The sequence below is a fragment of the Furipterus horrens genome, unplaced genomic scaffold (genome assembly GCF_987537825.1).
Source record: "Furipterus horrens unplaced genomic scaffold, mFurHor1.1.pri manual_scaffold_4, whole genome shotgun sequence".
NCBI classification, from domain to species: Eukaryota; Metazoa; Chordata; class Mammalia; order Chiroptera; family Furipteridae; genus Furipterus; species Furipterus horrens.
In genome coordinates, this window is record NW_028327174.1 from 170,485,216 (window position 1) to 170,503,501 (window position 18,286).

Genomic DNA, 18,286 nt, shown 5'->3' on the forward strand with positions numbered 1-18,286 from the left:
AGACAGCTCATGTGCATGTTTCACTTGCATTAATTAGAACCATAAAAATTGTGTCATCTGGCATTTCCAAAACACACACACACACAAAGAATTAATGAGGTATAATGATAGATCAAAAAAGGAACAATATTTTGTGCAACTCTAGAGTAATACATTTGAAAAATACTAGAAAATAATGATTTTCTAACAAAATATAAAGCAATAAAATTGTCCCAATAATGGTAGAAAAATAAACATACCAAAAATCTATCTCTGTTGATTTTCATAGCTAACATCCATTTAATGTGCAAAGAATAGACCATCTCTATGTTGTTAACTTTTTCTGGTATATTAAAAACTTACAGAAAATTCCCCAGTTTATTTCAAATCCATCATAATCTTCATATCAAAATTTGAGGAAGATGCAACTGAAACAACAATTATAAAACAAACATGAATAAAATGACAAATTTTAAAGAAGAAATTAGCAAATAAAATCCAGCAACATACTAAAAGAGTGAATATTATAGAATAACCCAGTTGGGTTAATAATTGAAAGAATGGTTCACCATCAGAAAATCTGGAGCTAAACCGAATAATGATTATCAATGGATTCTAAAGAAGCGTGCAATAAAATGTGGAAGATGTTCTTCATAAAAACTACCCTAGCTTAGTCAGAAGTCAACTGGGTAACTATGCAAAAAACTGTGAGCAAACACAAGGAGCGGTGAATTGGTGAAGCTATTTTCAGTAACTGAAGAATGAGAGAGGGTACCATTATTACCACTATTATTAAACATTGTTTGAAAATTAAATCAGCAGAATAAATGTTAAAATTATAAATCCTCATAATAATCCTTGTTTTCAGAAAATATCTATGTATTCTTAGAGAACTGGAAAGATTATTTAAAAAATCATTTAGAATTCATAGAAGATTTTGATAGAATATGTGTAGATGTATGTATATAAATATATCATATCAATAGTTCTTTTGCCTGACAATGCAATAATTAGAAAAGGGAATGGGGAAATCCCATTTAAAATAGATACAAAAATATGAAGTAACCAGGAATAAATTCAATAAGAACAAAGAATATTATAAAACTTTATTGAAAGACTTAAAATAAGGTAGAAAGAAATAGAGAAATGTGTCATATTCTTGGAAGAAAGACTTAACATCTCGAGTTTCAACCCTGATAAAATCAATGACTGCATGAATGTTATTTCCCATCAGAATTCCTCTTGTTTTGTTGTGGAATTAGGAATCATATTATGGAATTATGAATATAATATTACAACATTAGGAATCATACTTCTTGATTTGAAATATATATGAAAGTACAAATGTGTAAGAATTTCCCAAAAAATTGGTGAAAGGAAAATATTGAGGTGTAACAGAGAGATTTGCTCAGACAGGTATGGAAACATACCATAAAGCTTTTGGAATCAAAATAGCATGGTATTCAAATTAGGGCAGGGAAATGCTAAGTGAGCCCTCAGGCTCCCAGGAAAAGGTAGCTCTGGAGGAAAACTTAAATGACAGAAGAGAGATACACTAAGTTTTTTTACATCTGTGTTTGTGGTTGTCCATTGAGATTTGACCAACCTAAAATGTGTTTTGTTTTAAAATTATATTGGCAAAAAGTAAACATAATCCTACTCTGGGTCATCTGATGACCACTGCTAACTAAGGACTGTCACAAAACATCTGTACCATATTTGCATTTATAATTATGAAGCATTTATGATTGTACTGTACTGATTTAATCTATCGGCAGCCGTCCGTCTCGAGAGACGATGGTGTAGCTTCTTAAGAGTCTATCTGCACCGCCGAGAATGGCTGTGCAGTCCGACTCGGGAGTGACACGGTATCTGTCTCCTCCCGTGTTGAATCGACATCTTGCGATGACGCTGGAGTGTCCTCTCCAGTGAAGCTGAAGCTACAGACCCTGGGCAGGGTGATATGGAGGGTCTGCTGTTGCCCATGCAGCAGACCCCCCCTCTCTTCGCAGCTGAAGGATCCAAGGGAAAGACGGAGTCAATACAGCTTGGCTTCAGGTGCGCCGCAGGAGTTGCCGGTGTTGACTACACCGTCAAAACGCCTTAGGGACTCCGGCTCCAGATTTTCTGTCGGGGTTTACTCCCTTAGCCTTTCCCCTGAAGAGGTATGCCGCAAGGCAGCGGAGGTTTTTTGGAATCAGAGTTTTCCTTTTCTGTGTACTGATTTAATAACTCTGTGCTAATAAGAATAGAATTAGATTTAAAATGATGCACTGAATGCCAAATTCCAATATAGTTTAGTGACAACAAAAGTTGACATTGGTTTGAACAACATGCAAGCATAAGGCCTTCACATGACAAATAATATTCTCAGCACGCCCAGCTTAAAAGGCCCTGCCTCGTAGCCCTGACTACCCTGTTCACTTCTGACCAGCAACTTTATAGCAACATGTTGGGATAAATTGAAGCTAACCAGTTTTGTAGTTTTATTTATATTTAATTTGTAGAACCAATTTAGTTTGATAGCTACAGAAGTATAAGAAAAAAAGAGTTTATATCTAGCAATGATTGGATGGTGTAATTAAAAAAATAACTTAAGTTGAAAAATACTATAGCATAGGCACAAGAATAGACAAACAGATCATTAGAAAGATCAGAGGCACTAAAGAGAGAGTCTAGAAATGAAGATATATGTGAACTAAATATGAGATAATTTTTTTTTTTTTCTGGAATGGTTGAGGGGACCTTCATCAGAGGTGTGACTCCTGTCTTGAACCTTAAAGGGAAGGGGGGAAGGGAGGGAAGTTTATTGCAGGCAGGCTGGGAGCAGCACGAGCAAGGCCCAGAGGCCTAACAGGGCAGGTCTGGGTCAGTGTAGCTCCACTCAATCGTGAAAGTGAGGTGGGGAAGAAGAGGAAATTGAAAGATCATGTTTTCTCCTGATCTTTTTAGTTGGAAAAACAAATTTACGATAATTTAGGGATATTTTCTAAGAGGGTTGAGCAAATGCATGTCAGAGACAGAACTCTGGTAAAATCCACATTCAATATCAAATTCACAAGATGGGGGAACTGCAGCCCATTAAAGCCCCAAAAACAAGAGTTGTGAGAAGCAACTCCTTGTATTCAAAATGCAGCAGCTTGTTGGATCTTGAGGGCTCTGCTCTCAGCCAGTTCGCTCACATTCCTAGGAGACGGCTCGCTTTGGCATCCATGTAATCCTTGCCAGAATGGGAAGCCCCCGAGCTAGGTAGAAGACAAAATATTTTCGTCATTTGACATGATAAAGCGTGTGGCTCTTGAGTAAGAAGAACTGGCACAACCGTGGGCGTGTTCTGTCTCATCCCAACCACTCCATCCCCAGTGGGAAACAAGTTTCCACCAGCCAGCACACCAGAGAGGGTCCTCCTGGTGGTCTGGGAGGGGCAGAAACCACGCCCTGTGCACCATATGTGGCCTTGACTTTCCACAGGCATGTAGTCTGCCACCTGTTCAGTAGATTTTTTTTTTCAGTTCAGTATGCCTCTTCCTTGATCCCCTTAAAAATACCTAAATGGGCACTTCTGGTGGTGTGTACTAACACCAAAAAGGAATGAGCTTACATGGCAGAAACAGTTGCAGATGTATGGTTGAGAACATTTGTTTCACAGGACCCGCACTATAAATAGGATATGGATCAGCAAGAAGGCAACAGTTTGCATGGGTGGCCTTGTCTTCATGGCAAAGATATTTCCCAGAAGCACGCCTCCCTCGGGCTGGCTCTGGATCCAATGAAGCCTCCAAGTTGTCACTGCAGCATGGCTCACAGCTGCCCTGATGCCAAGCCCTTTCCCTCACTGTTCAAAACCCATCTGTGCTCATCTCCAAAAACTTCCAGGAGAGGCTGGGGGCTCTTACCCATTGGGGTTGCTCCATACATGTAAAATCCTGTCTCCTGTGTGCGCACACGTAATGTGTGATGTACATGTGAGTGTGTGTGCAGAAAGTCCCAACCAGTGGGCATTCTGTTCCCACCAGTAATGAAAGCAGGGGGCCTTGGCTGTATCAGAACTGAGTGCTGTGGAAGTTCTCACTTGTGCCCCCAAGGGAGGAAAGAAGATTCCTTCCTGCTCATGGGAAAAACTGAAAACTTGGAGCAGGGGCAGTAAGGATGCAAAGGATCCTGCAGATCGAGGATTTATCTGGTGGGTGACCAGGGGCACAGTGGACACCAGTGGTGGGAGGGGAAGCAAAGCTGCTGAGGAGAGAGAAAGCACTTGCAGCCAACGTGGGTCAGCTGCAGGCCACAGGCCAAGGGGAGCAGGAGAGTGGGGAAGAGAAGGTAGGAAGACAAAGTGATTATTCAGCCCAGCAGCCAGTCATCTGGCCAGAGGAAACAAGTAGAAAAACACTTCTATGTGACAGAACACTAGCTTAGCATGGTAATCTGGAAGCTGGTTGTAATAAAACTCTCACAGGGTTGGGGAGAAACCATGGGCCTCCTTTGCTGTGTTCTCCAAACAATTGTTTCTTATGCGCACTTAGAAACAAATGAAGGCACTGTGTGGGGTTGTCTGCTCTCCATGATCTCAGTCAAGCCACATAATCTTAGGTCTTTTTACAATGGGGGACATTGAGGCTCAGAAAGGGAATAGAGTAGAATCACAAACCCAGGTTTTTGGTGACATGCCTGTGCACTAACAGAAGTTCCCGGTCCTGTTCTTGAAAGTCATGGAGATATTCTTAATGGCAGAAGGGATTTCCCTCCTCTTGTGGCCCAAATACCAAGTACTTATTCTGTCTGGGGGCTATAGGAGGAACTAAAACACACTACCTCATTTGCTTCTTATGATCCTATGAGTTAGATATCATTACCCCGTTGTCTGGAGCAATGTGAGGAAAATCTTCCAAAGGTTATGTCCAAGCCAGGATTCAAACAGAAACCTGATCCCAAAGGCCATGCTCTGGTCCCTTGCACTATACTCCTTCCCTAGTGGAAGGAAGTCCCCTCTCCCCAACTCCCTCTCTCTGCATCCATTTGCAGCTAGCACTGCCCAGAAGAGGAGGTGCACTGCTTCCATGCAACAATGCCCATTACTCATTACTCCCAGGCCTCCCAGTAATTAAGCCCTTAGAACTTCCCCTTGGCCCTGGGTGACATCATTGCATAATTAAGGTGACTGTGATGCTTAACTGCATGCACCAAACAAAGGTCCCTTGTTTGAATTTATCATGCAAACTCCTTGCGCAAACTGGGCTCCCACTAGTAATTAAGGAAGACGGTTTAACCTGGCTGAATGAGAGTAGGGCTGGGGCAAAGTGGCAGAAGAAGAGACCCACTGTCAGCTCTTAATTTGACATGGTAATGAGGGCACCCATAAAAGATAATAAAGGGTAGGCTTAGCCTGGAAAGAGGAGAGTTCAACACTAATCAAAAGCCTTCCTTTTCTGTAATTTTCTTGCCAAGTAGCTAAAGAGATTTCCTTGGTCTCCTTTTATTTGTCAGCTGATCCTTCAATGGGGCTACAACTAAGGGGTCACACACCCTGAAGTTGGTCACTGTCTACTCAGAGCATCATGTTAAGGCACATAGATTCTGCAGCACAAACTACAAAGGTTTAAACCCAGCTTTGCCACTTTCTACCTATGTGACTTTGGCCAAGTCACTGTAACTCCCAGTTCCTCTGTTACAACATCCGTTAAGTGACAATAATGATACTGAGACCTACTTCATACGGGTGTTGCAAGGATTAAAGTGAGTGCATGTTAAGTGCTGGGGACAGTGCCTAGTGCATAAGCGCTGTTAGTCGGTTATTATCACCTTGCCTATTTTCCTAACTATCTTTGTACAGGTGTATAGTGTCTTGCAGAGAGCAGGTGTTCAATAAATCCCTTATCTCTGAAAAACTTTCAGTGTTCCTGCCATAAAAACAAAATGGTAATTATTTGATATGATGGATGTGTTAGCTAATGGTACGGCAGTAATCATTTTGCAACATTTAAAGTATCAAAGCCACACATGCTACACCTTAAACTTTTGCCATGTTATATGTTTAATCATATCTCAATAAAGCTGCGAAAAAAATGTCCCTTCATTACATTTTCTCTGTTCCCCTCTTCTCTCTGTCCCTCTCTCTCCACAGTGACTCCATTTCTACTGTCACACACAAGCTAAAGTGAAATGTGGTGGAGACCCATTAGTGTGTGACTGCAGTGAGCTAGGAAGATGGCAGTGGTTACGTACCTGTGTCTGCCCCTTCCCAAGGTCAAGAGATTCCCTTTCACACCCTAAGCATTTCTTTTACCTTTTCTATAATATTTTGAATTCTTTTGAATTTTGGCTATTCATTTGTGAAATTTTCAGTTTATTGTGAGTTCTGAACTCTTTTAAAAGCCTTTTGCTAATTCACCAAAAGTCTAGTAATTTGAGAATTCTTTGACTAACTACCCCAATAGCACTAACACTTATTTGTTACAATTTTTAATTATTTGTATAATCATCGGACTTTGTCTTGGATCATACCATTTTAATAGCTTTTAGAGATATCTGCAAAATTATGTTTGTCTGATTTTTAATTCTCTTCAGAGCAGCAATTTAAATAATTTTTAAGAAACGTTTTGAGATTTGTGCTTCTTATGGACATTCACTGGTCAGAAAAGTATATTTTAATGTTTCCATGCAAGGTCAATACCCCATTCACCCCCACCCCACGAACAATCTCTGAGGAAGGATCTGATGATATATGGCAATTACAATGTTAAAATTTGGCTATTGTCAGAGAAACAAATTTAAGAAAAGGCTTTGGTTAAAGAATGGGGAAGAAAACCAAAGGAGCAACAATAAAGGTGATATTAAAAAATATTTTTAAACCTACAGAGAAGGAGAAGGTTGTCCTCACAGGTCAAGGGAAGGGCTGACTTACATGTGAATGCACCCATAAGATGCATATATTCACACTGAGTATGTTCATAAATAGGTTTACAAGATTTTGGGTGAATTTAGAAAATTGGTCCTTTGGTACCATCATCCTTAGAAGAATTCACTCCTCTTCATCTCCTTATGCTGTGGTGAAAGAATTCTCCACTTGCCTGTCTATTACTCGAGACGAGTTTAAGCAGAAACACACAAAATGACTAATTGCTGGAGAGATATAGAGGGGCCTCCCTGATAAATTAATAGAAGACAGGCTGGAGGAGAATTTCTGGCAAGTATCCATAGTGCAGTGTAAGATATGTACGAGAAAGTACAAGTCATGAACGTACAACACAATGTAACTTATACCCAGACCAATATGTAAAACATAACCGACCTTTCCCAAAAGCTCCTGTTCTCTCTCCCAGGTACCATGCTACCTCCCTAAAGTAGCCACTGTCCTGACCTCTGTCACAAAACATCAGTTCTGCCTTTAGCTGTATATTTTGTACTTTGTATAAGTAGCACCATACATATAAACTCTGTAGTGTGGGGTGCTTTTACTCACCATGATGTTTGTGAGATCTGTCATGTTGTATGTAGATTTGTTGTTCTTGCTGTATAATATTCCTCAGTAGGAACATCTTGCAATTTATCCATTCTATCCTATTGTTGATGAACATTTGGGCTATTACAAAGTTGGCTGCTATGTACATTCTAATACATGTTTTGATAAAGATACATACCTATTTGTGTAGAATGTTTTGAAGACTTCTGCAAAGTTTAAATTGACTGACTTTTTAATTTGGCTTCATACAAACTTGTTGGCTTTATCTGGGAGTATATTTGCTAGGTTATAATGCATGTATATGTTCGGCTTTAGTAAATGTAACCAAACATTTTGCTAGATTTCTATCTGGGTTAATTGTCCATATGTCACTGGGTGTTGGCTGCCCCTGGGCCAGTTATTGATAATTCCACCACACAGAGCAGAACATGTTGAGTGGCCAGAGCACACCCTCCACAGAGTCCTAGATGGCTATGGCAAAGAAATCAAGCCCCTGTCCCATGAATGCCTATAGCCTATGGGTGGGGCACCAAGGCATCTGCCATCCCTAAGTTGTTAAAATAAAGGTTAAATAGCCATAGATCCTAAAATCTAGGTACCTAAAACTATTGGTCAAGAGACAGAAACAAAGGGGACAGTTTTAAAGAACTTTTCTCATGACATTCCCAGCTGACATTGGTGGTAGGCGGTGGATATTCTCATGGGCCTCCCACTTTTTCCCCCTCTTTGCCTGGCACACACAGCTGGGAACAGCTGGACTGTGTCCCAGGCTAAGCTGTCTGGAAAACCATGGCATGGCCAAGGTGTGCCTCAGGTGAAGCAGACAGGGGGTCTGCCAGCTGTCATGATTTCACGCGAGCCCTCCTTACTTCAAGCTGCGGGACTGCTCCGAGGGTGCCGCTTTCATATTTTCTGCCTTCCCTCATGAGAAGCCACTTCTGTCCTCTGTGGAGCATGTGGGTGACCATTTCCTCCCTTGGAAACATCTGTGGATCCTGGCTCCAGGCCAGGTCAGCCTTGTCTTATTTTGCTGTGAGTTCTCCCACTGCACAGAGTAGCGGCTTCTCGGAGCTTCTGTCCACACGGCCTGGCGACGGGGAGCCCGGCACGAGTGCAAGTAACTTTAACCAAGGTGAACAGGACCACCCCACCCCTGCAGCCCAGACCCAGTCTAGGAAACCCACGTCAGGAAAGTGGATGAGAATGGGGAAGGAGTCGGGTGGGACGTGGAAACTATGACTAGAAACTCTCTGAAGTTTGGCTTGAATGCAAATATCATCTCACTCAACGCACATGAGTATCTCGGCCAAGTTCCCTGTTTCAGACATTCCTGAATTTGCCAATTTATATTTTATGTTTTTGAACACTCTTCTGGAATAATCTGTCAATTAACATATACCAGATTCTCTTTTTTTCTGCTAACAAAACCCTACAAAAATGTTTCCCAAATCCAGCAGTTCCCCTGAGTTTTCTGGTAATCACAGGCAGGCCTGCCCATGTGCTGGCCGACTGCGGTGTCCCGTAACATTCCACCGGCACCATGCGTTTAAGGACTCCCCCGAGGACATGGCTTTCCGTCATGTTCTGGCCATGATCCTAGACTGGGAGGGCCAGGTATGACTGTTGAGTTGACAAGGTGTTTTTTCTTTTTTCCCCTCAAAAAGCAAATTGATTCTGGATTGTTTTAAATACAGTAATGTGGTTATAAGAAGCAAAGAGGAGAATAAAAAATACTGCAGAGTGGAAGCTGGGATGATGTGTCAAGCACACTGGCTTGGGAGCTCACCCCCAAATGCTAATAAGTAGTATTGTGACCTTGGACAAGTCCCTCAACATTGCTAATTTCAGTTTCTTCCTCATCTATGAAATTGGACAACATTTCAGCTCTAAAATTCTTAGAAGCACCTAAGTTTTCCAAACACACAGATATGGATCTCCTCAAACACCTTTGATAAGGAAAACAATGCTTTATACAAAAACAGAGACTTGTTAGTGGACTGAACATTCAGTAGGGCACATAAGGTGACCACACAGAGCTAACGTTTTCTTTCAAATTTAATAAGTGTGTGTTTTGTAGCAAATGTTTTATGACATTATTAGCAATACGTTGAAGCAGAATGTGTTCTTTTGAATCAACATTTAAAGGTTTTTCTCCCCATTCTTTTAGGAGTCAGAATGACAACTTCAAATTATTAGGAACTTCGACCTCCTCTGTATCACTAATTCACACACCAACCCATGGGAATGTCATTTGCTGTCTCTTCTACTGGAGAAGAACTTGAGCTGTTGAGAGGTTCAAGACCTTGCCCAAGGTCACACAGCTGGTAAGTTGCAGTGCTGGGATCTGAAATCAGAGCCTGTTTCTGTCCATTCATCATCAACATCGTCTTGGTGATACTGAATGAGATGCTCTGAACACAATGCCTTTACTCTCAAAAATACTTGGCTTCTCTCCAATGGACTTGCACTGTAAAATGGACTTAGGGAAACACCAAAGCATGATTTGAGAAGCTATCTTTGTCTTCAGGAGAACCCTAGGGGACAGGCCATGTGAATAATGGGTGAGCTTATTCCCAGCAAGATGGAAGGCTCTAGCTTGTGGGGCTCTGGGACACCTGTTAGAGAAAACATGGGACAGCTCGTCTGAACACCTATGATGGAACCTTCCCCAAAGACATCATTTTCGCAGGGGTCTTTCACTGCTTTCTTTAAGCTGCATCAAATCTTCTAAACTGGCACACTGATTTGGCTTCTGTCTTTAGTATTGGACTTTCCAAGATTCCAAGAACAGGTTTTGCAATGTCACCAGATCAGTAAAGGGTTTCTCCCTGAGCTCAGGTTTTCATGGTTTCATCTAAAACTAGAAACAGAATCAAGCAATTCCAAAATGACCAACAGACACCAAGTTCTATTCTCAGCCCTTCCTGTGGCAAGGAAAGAACGATGCAGTTTGCCAAGTCTCAAATCCAGCCCACAGGGCCAGGCTGAAAGTGGGTCCCGATTCAGTCTTTTTCTTGTTTTAATTTGTTTATTTGTGATGGGGACTTCTGCTTTTAGGAGGGTCCCATTTAAAAAAAAAATCTCAGAAGACATCAAAAAGTTCTGACAAAACAACATCTTGATGATTTAAGTGTAAATATGTGAGAGACATATGGTTCCTATTATTCCTGAAATAACACATGGGTTTAAAAATCAAGGGGAAAAGTGTTTGGTAAAACACATTGAGAACTTGGTTAAACGTTTTTTAAAAAGCAGTTCTGAAGCCTCAAGGGGAAAGCACCCCAAGGGGAAAAATCCAGGCAACCCTATCCACCTCTGTGCACTTCTTTGCTGATCAGGGATGCCGTTTGTGTTGCCACCAGAGCACTGGTTTATCTGCCACCACAAGAACTTTATCTGGCTGGTTGTGTTTTAGTGGATGAGTCTGGGGTTCCTGATCCCATCCCTATTGTTTACTAGCAATGTTAGTTTTAGGCAAGTTAATGCATCAGAAAAATGAGAAAATAATGTAGTTCACAGGGTTGTTGTGAGCATTTGGGCTATTACATGTCAACGGTCTGGCCCATAGTAGATGCTTAATAAGAGGCAGCTTTTAAAATGATTATTGTTCACTTGAAAAGCAGTAATGAAGGGATAGATCAGGGATGCCAGGATCAAAATTGTTGCCAGAGTAAGAGAACTTGATGGGATCACAGGAGGTTCTCTACTCATCTCCCCAAACTGAGGAACAACTGGTGGGGTAATAAGGTAACTGCCAAATGCTGCCAAACAGAAAGAAATGAGAACAAGCCTCCATGGATCAGGATAAAATCAGTCTCCATTGGCCAACTTACCAAGGCACTTATTCCTCAAGGCACACTTTAAAATTTAAGAATATGCATTTTACTTGATAATATTTGGATTATGTTTTTTAATCAGTAAGTTTTTAACTGCTTTATTGAGTTAGGATTAACCTACAGAAAACTGCATGTATTTAAAGTGCACGAGTTGATAAGGTTTGTACAACTGCACAAGCCACCACCAAAATCAGCAAAGCGAACACATCCATCAGTTCAAAACGTTTTCTCCTGCCCCTTTGTGAGTCCCGTTACCTCCCCAGGAAGCCACTGAAGTGCTTTCTGATACTGCAGACAAGTCTGCCTTTTCTATAATTTTATGTTAAAGGAATTCTAAGATACTTACTCCTTTTAGTCTAGCTTCTTTCACTCAGCATTATATTTTGAGGTTCATTCTGTCATTGTATGTATCAATAGCTTATTTCCTTTTATTGCTGAGTAGTATTCCATTATATAGATATACTGCAATTTGTTTATCCATTTGTTGTTGATGGCTATTGGGATTGTTTCCAGTTTTTTGTTGTTTTTTTTTTAATTCTTCCAGATGAAGCTACTACGAACAGTTGAGTATACATCTTTGTGTTTCCTTTTCTCAGGTACCAAAGAGTGGAATGGCTGGATATTTTTTGTTGGGTATATTTTTAACTTTTAAACTGCCAAACTATATTCTAAACTATTTTTGCATTTTCAGCTGCAGTGTATTACAGTTGCAGTTGCTACCCACCTTTGCCCACATTTAGTAGGTCAGTTTTACTAATTTTGTACATTTTAATAAGTATATTGTGGTGTCTCATTGTGAGTTAACTTGCATCTTTTTCTAGTGAGTAATGGGGTTGACCATTATTTAGTGTGTTTACTTACAATTCCTGTGTCTTCTTTGGTTAAGTATGTGCTCAAACTTCCTTTTTTTTTTTTTTTTTTTAACTTGGGTTCTTTGTTTTCTTATTATTGTGTTTTCAGGATTCTTTTTATATTCTGTGTATAACTCCTTAATCAGATGTATGATTTGCAAATATTTCCATTCAGTCTGTAGCTTGTCTTTTTATTTCCTTAATAATATCTCTCAAAGGGCAAAAGTTCTTAGTTTTGATGAAACTCAATATAGCATTTCTTTCTTTTATGAACTGGACTTTTGGTGTTGTATTTAAGCAATCTTTGCCTAAATTCAAAGTCACGAAGATTTTCTTCCATGTTTCCTTATGAAAGTCTTATAGTTTTAGGTTTTACATTTAGGTCCATAATCTGTTCTGAGTTCATTTTTGCATATGGTGTAGTATTTGGTTCAAGCAAGCTCTTTTGTTTGTTTGTTTGTTTTGCATGTGGTTAATTGCCTCAGCATCGTTTGTTTAAAAAAGTCTGTTCTTTCTCAATTGAATTGCCTTTGTTCTTGTGCCAAAATCAGTTGATTATATATGTTTGGGTTTATTTCTGAACTCTCTATTTTGCTCCATTAATATATTTGTCTATTTTGACACTAATACATTATCTTGATTATTACAGTTTTATAATAAGTCTTAAAGTCAGGCAGTGTGATTATTCCAACTTTGTTGTTTTCAAAACTGTTTTGGTTATTTGAGGTTCTTTGCATATTTTTATGAGTTTCAGACTTAGCCTTCTAATATCTATAAAAAGTTCACTAGGATATTGATGGGAATTGCACTGGATCTATAAATCAATTTGAGGAGAATTGACATTTTAAAAGTATTGAATCTTCTGACCCATGGACAAGGTATATCTCTTCATTTGCTTAGGTCTCCTTTGTTTCTCTCAGTGATATTTTGTAGTTTTCAGTCCACAGGTCTTTTGTGTCTTTTGTTAGATTTATCTTTAAGTATTTCATATTTTTATGTTATTATAATTGGAGCTTTTTAAAAATTCATTTCTGATTGTTTATTGTTGATGTTTTAAAATACAATTTATTTGTATACATTGCTCTTATATCCTATAATCTTGGTAAACTCAGTTATTAATTTTATTAGTTTTTTAGTAGGTTCCTTAAAATTGTCTGTATAGACCTTAATGTCAATTGTGCATGAAGACAATTTTACTTCTTTTCTTCAAATATGGGTATCTTTTTTCATTTTTCTGGCCTTGTTGCACTGGCTAGAACTTACAAGACAATGTTAAATGGAAGTGGTAAGAATGCACACTTTTGCCTTTGTCATAGGAATGTATGCAGTCTTTCACCATTAAGTATGATATTAGCTATAGGTTTTCCTGGCTGTCTTTTGCCAGATTAAGGACTTTCTTTTATATTTCTAGTTTGTTGAGAATTTTAATCTAAATTTGATGTTGAATTTTATCAAATACATTACCTGCATTGATTGAGATAATTGTATGGTTGATTGATTTTCTAATATTAAACTAATCTTGCATTTCTGTCATGATATGTTATTCTTTTAAATATATTGTTGGATTCAATTTGCTATGATTTGTTATAAATATTTGCATTTGTATTCATGAGGGACATTGATCTATAGTTTTCTTGTAATGTCTTTGCTGGATTTTGGTATCATTATAATGCTGACTTCATTGAATCAGTTGTGAAGTTTTTGTTTTTTTTTAATTTTCTGGAATAATCTGTCCTTATTTGGTATTATTTCTTCCTTAAATGTTTGGTAGAATTTTCTAGTGAAGCCATCTGAGCCTTGAGTTTTATTTGTTGGAAGATTGTTAACTACAAATTAAAGTTCGTTAGTTGATATATGGTGTTCAGGTTATCTATTTCATTTTGAATGAGCTTGGGTAATTGTGTCCTTCAAGGGTGTTGTCCATTTCATGTAAGTTCTTAAATTTATGGATAAAATTATTTATCTATAAAATTTGTATGAATAACACCTTCCTCAATCTTTATATTGGTAATTTGTATCTTTTCTCACTTTTTTCCCTAATCAGGTGGCTAGAAGTTTAACAATTTTACTGATCTCAAAGAACCAGAATTTGGTTTCATTGATTTTCTCAATTGTTTTTTGCTTTTCTATTTTATTCGTTTGTATTTTGTCTTTTATTGGTTCTTTTTTTCCTGCTCATTTTGGGTTTAATTTTCTCTTTTTTCTCTAGAGACTGAAGGTGGAAACTCAGATTATTTGAGAATTTTTCTTTTCCAAACATATTTTAGTGCTGTACATTTTTCTCTACGTATATACTGATTTAATTGCATCTTATAAATTTGATATGTTGTATTTTCATTTTCATTTATTTCAACCCATTTTCTTATTTCCTTTTTAATTTTGGTTTTGACCTCTGAGTTATTTACGTATTTGAATTAAAATATAAAAACGAATTTAAAAAGAAGGAATGGAATTGTGGAAAAGGAAACATTATTCTTTCTTGGCTCCTTTTTGGACTGAAAACACAGTACTAAGTGCTTTTAGGACATTAACTCAACTACCATGAAAACTCCATTGCTAAGAAATGGAAAACTGACACCAAAGATATTTATTAGATGAGCTCAGGTTACATAAGTGCCAGCTTTGGAATTGGACCCTGTGTCTGCCAGTCTCCAAAACTCACACTATCTTATCTCCTTCCCACATCCGGGGTAAGAGATACCAAATCAGAAGATTGGGAGAGTATATAAATCAAGCATTCTTGCCTCATAACTTTTCCTAGAGTGTGAGTTTTCACACGGATCCTAAGTCAAGCATGGTGGCACTTGCACTCTTCCCTTTTACGGATTGACAGAGCTCACAGACAAAGCAGATAGAAGTTATCATTTATTTAGAGTTCTTGTAAGTGACTGTGCCTGCATATGGCAACCCCCTGCTCTCATCCGCTGACTCACAGAGAACTAGTAGAGAACAGTGATACACATCTGGAGATGCCTTTTGTACAGTGGTGCTGATAGTGGGCCTGGGGGACAGAGATTGAAAGACAGTTTGTGCTTCTTTTCATTAAGGCTCTAATATTTCTGTTGTCTTTTTATCAAGACATATATCATATCTTTCCAGTCCTTCTCTTTTCTGGCATTTCGATCTGGATATTCCTGGTTGGGTATAACTGTTATTTCAATCAGGGATAAAATTAACATGCTATACTGAATGAACTCAGAACAGAGGTGTGGAGGAGCCAGATGCTCAGGTATCCCTCATGGATAAAAAAGAACATCTACAATGAAAAGGAAAAGGGGAAAGAGACTGTCATTGAATAGCATGTACCCAAGAGTTGGTCAAAGAACCTCAAACAACTGGGAACGTCCCACAGCGTGCTTTCTTTGCCCGACTTGGAGAATGTCTGAGTTAACGATGTGTCAGTACCCCTCACGTCAGCGTCCTGTGACCGCCTTTTTTGCTCTTTTCTTGCTGCGTTTGTCCTTGTTCTTCCAGATTCGATTTGGAAGGGGGAGAGAGGGGGCTGCATGCTGCCAGCTTAGCCCTATAAATATTTGTTCTGTGTTTATGACAGATGTTTTCCTGTTATGAAGGAATCTGACCTTCATTAAAAATCTGGAACTTTTTTCATGTGGTGCCAAAACATCAGAAATAACAGCCGGGAATGCCAGTGACTTTCATATATTTGAAGATGCAAATTCTTAGTGGAACAAACCAGTAATTATCACAACTGTTATTATTTGTTGGGAACATAGTCAGAGGTTAGAAAATAAGCACAGTTCCTCTTTCTTTGCTGTAATCACCACCCTACTCCAGCATTCTGTGAGATGGGCCATTTAATAGTCTCACTTCATAAACCAACAATGGGGCTTTTCCTGACATCCAGTGAAGCGTTTTTCTTCTTGATTTTTGGAACACCAATTAAACCACAGACAAATCACCTGAAATATCAAGCTTATGTTATTTCTCACAATCACTGTTCATCAAGACAGCATAAATGTGTGACACATTTAAAACTGCATAAACATGTCATGAAAAATAGAGTACAAATTTTAGAGTTTTCTAATTGGCTTCACTATCTCCCTCAATGAAAGGGTGAAGCCACTTTGATTTTTCTTAGCTGCATCAACTTCTTTTAGACTGAGGCACACGGGCTTAGATTTACCCACTTAGCTGACATGTGGGCTCTTTAGAACCACTGAGATTATATTCACCATGACTTCTATGTAAAACAAAACAGAACAAAACATGATATTGATGTTATTCAGGGTTCCCAGAATCCAGAATGTGCAAACTGTAGAAACCATGTGCACATAGTCACAACAGAAGTTACTTCTCTTGTAGCCCCAGGAGAAGAGAGCTAGAGTGTTATGACCAAGGGCCCTCCCAGGCGGCATTCTTTATCTTTGTTTATCATGGGTCAGGTCTAGAGCTCAGGGTCTCAGTTCCGTACCTGATGTCAGCATTCTGAGAAGGTACCTGTGATGGACTTATAACAATAATGTGCGTGAGAATGAGTTATAATATCAGAATGCCAGTTTATTACTTTACATTTAAAAAAGGATGGCCTATAATTCAAAGTTCTAATAACCAGAGTAATCTTTGATTGATAATCAAGGGAATAAAAAGAAATATCAAGGGTGAATATGAATAACTTAGTGTGCCTAATTATCTCTGCAACACTGGTTTAGAAGTATCTGTAGTTCAGGCTTCCTTTCCTTGGTGCAATGATTGGGCTAGCTTTGTTGAGTTTTCCCCTGGGTACTGTGAAAATCTCTGCTGTGATCCAGTGTGTGTCCATGTGACACTTGTAATCTCAGGGGATGATATTTTATCCTCAATTCCAATTTCTTGGAAATTGGGAGTTTATTAAAACCCCCAACACTTGCAAATATACCAACACAACCGGTTTCGGACAGATATTTTATGCTCTTGAACTGCACATATCTACACATTGCTTCTAAAATAAAATCAACAATTAACTAATATTCAATGTTTGTACAAGTTCTGATGAGTCTTAAAAGTGACATGCATATGTCCAAAAGAAACACCTAGAGAAACTCTCACACATCTGCTCAAAGTAACATGTACTATGTTCATTGCAAAAGAGTTTGTTACAACAAAAATTGTAAATAACTTATTGAGGTCTGTCCAGAAAATGTCTATCCATTGTTAATATAATGAGATTGGTTTGCACAACATCTATGTAACTTGGCAGCCCAGGAGAATGGACTGGAATGTAAATACGTGAACAATGATGACTTCACTGTACTAGTCATTGCGAGCAGTAGATGCCATTAAGTGAGCATGTGTACTATGTGGCCATTGCTTTCAAAACGACTGAGTGAGTAGAGCAATGAATCTGCACCAAATTTTGTGTTAAGCTTGAACTTTCTTCCACAGAAACTATTTGGATGATTCAAAAGGCCGCAGATATGGGCAACAAGTGATCAGCAGCCTAATCATGACAATCCACTTGCTCAGGCATCACATCTCATGCAGAGTTTTTTTGCAAAACATTAAATCACCCAGGTGACTCAATTCCTCTACAGCCCAGATTTGGCGCCCTGCAACTTCTGGCTTCTCTCAAAACTAAAGCCACCTTTTAAAGGGAAGAGATTTCACACCGGCGATGAGATTCAGGAAAATACAATGGGGCAGTTGATGGCGACTGGAGAACTGTGTGAGGTCACAAGGTGCCTACTTTGAAGGGAACTGAGGCATCATTGTCCTGTGTACAATGTTTCTTGAATCTTGTATCTTCTTCAATAAATGTCTCTTTTTCATATAACATGGCTGGATACCTTCTGGACAGACCTTGTATATCCACCAAAAGGAGAATGCATAAAGCAGTTGTCATGTATTTAGACAAAGAAAACTAACAATGAAAATAAGTTAATCAGCTCTGATGTAGCAATATGAATACATGTAGGAATACTTAGAAAATTAATGCTGAGCAAGAAAAGTAAGTCACAGCAAGGCATATATAGTATGAGATATTTCTGCACTTTAAATCTCTCAGAAAAATACCATAGTCAGTTTATGGAAATAGATATATATGGCTAAAACAAAAATCTTGTATAAAAAGTATACCCAACAATTTCTCAGGATTGTGGCTCCTTCTGGGAAACTAAGAAAGGGTATGTATAGGATTGGGGTGGGTTAAAATGGCAATTCAACTC

The 18,286-nt window shown here is 38.8% G+C and overlaps 1 long non-coding RNA gene across 1 annotated transcript in view; it reads left to right on the forward strand.

The window, feature by feature from the left end:
* The window catches only part of LOC150013271 (uncharacterized), a 39,360-nt gene extending 27,348 nt beyond the window's left edge, over positions 1–12,012 (forward strand). The window contains exons 5-6 of the long non-coding RNA XR_016510803.1: positions 9,606–9,762; positions 11,966–12,012. This is a non-coding gene — a long non-coding RNA (uncharacterized LOC150013271). The remainder of the gene's footprint in view (positions 1–9,605; positions 9,763–11,965) is intronic.
* The last annotated feature ends 6,274 nt before the right edge of the window (positions 12,013–18,286 follow it).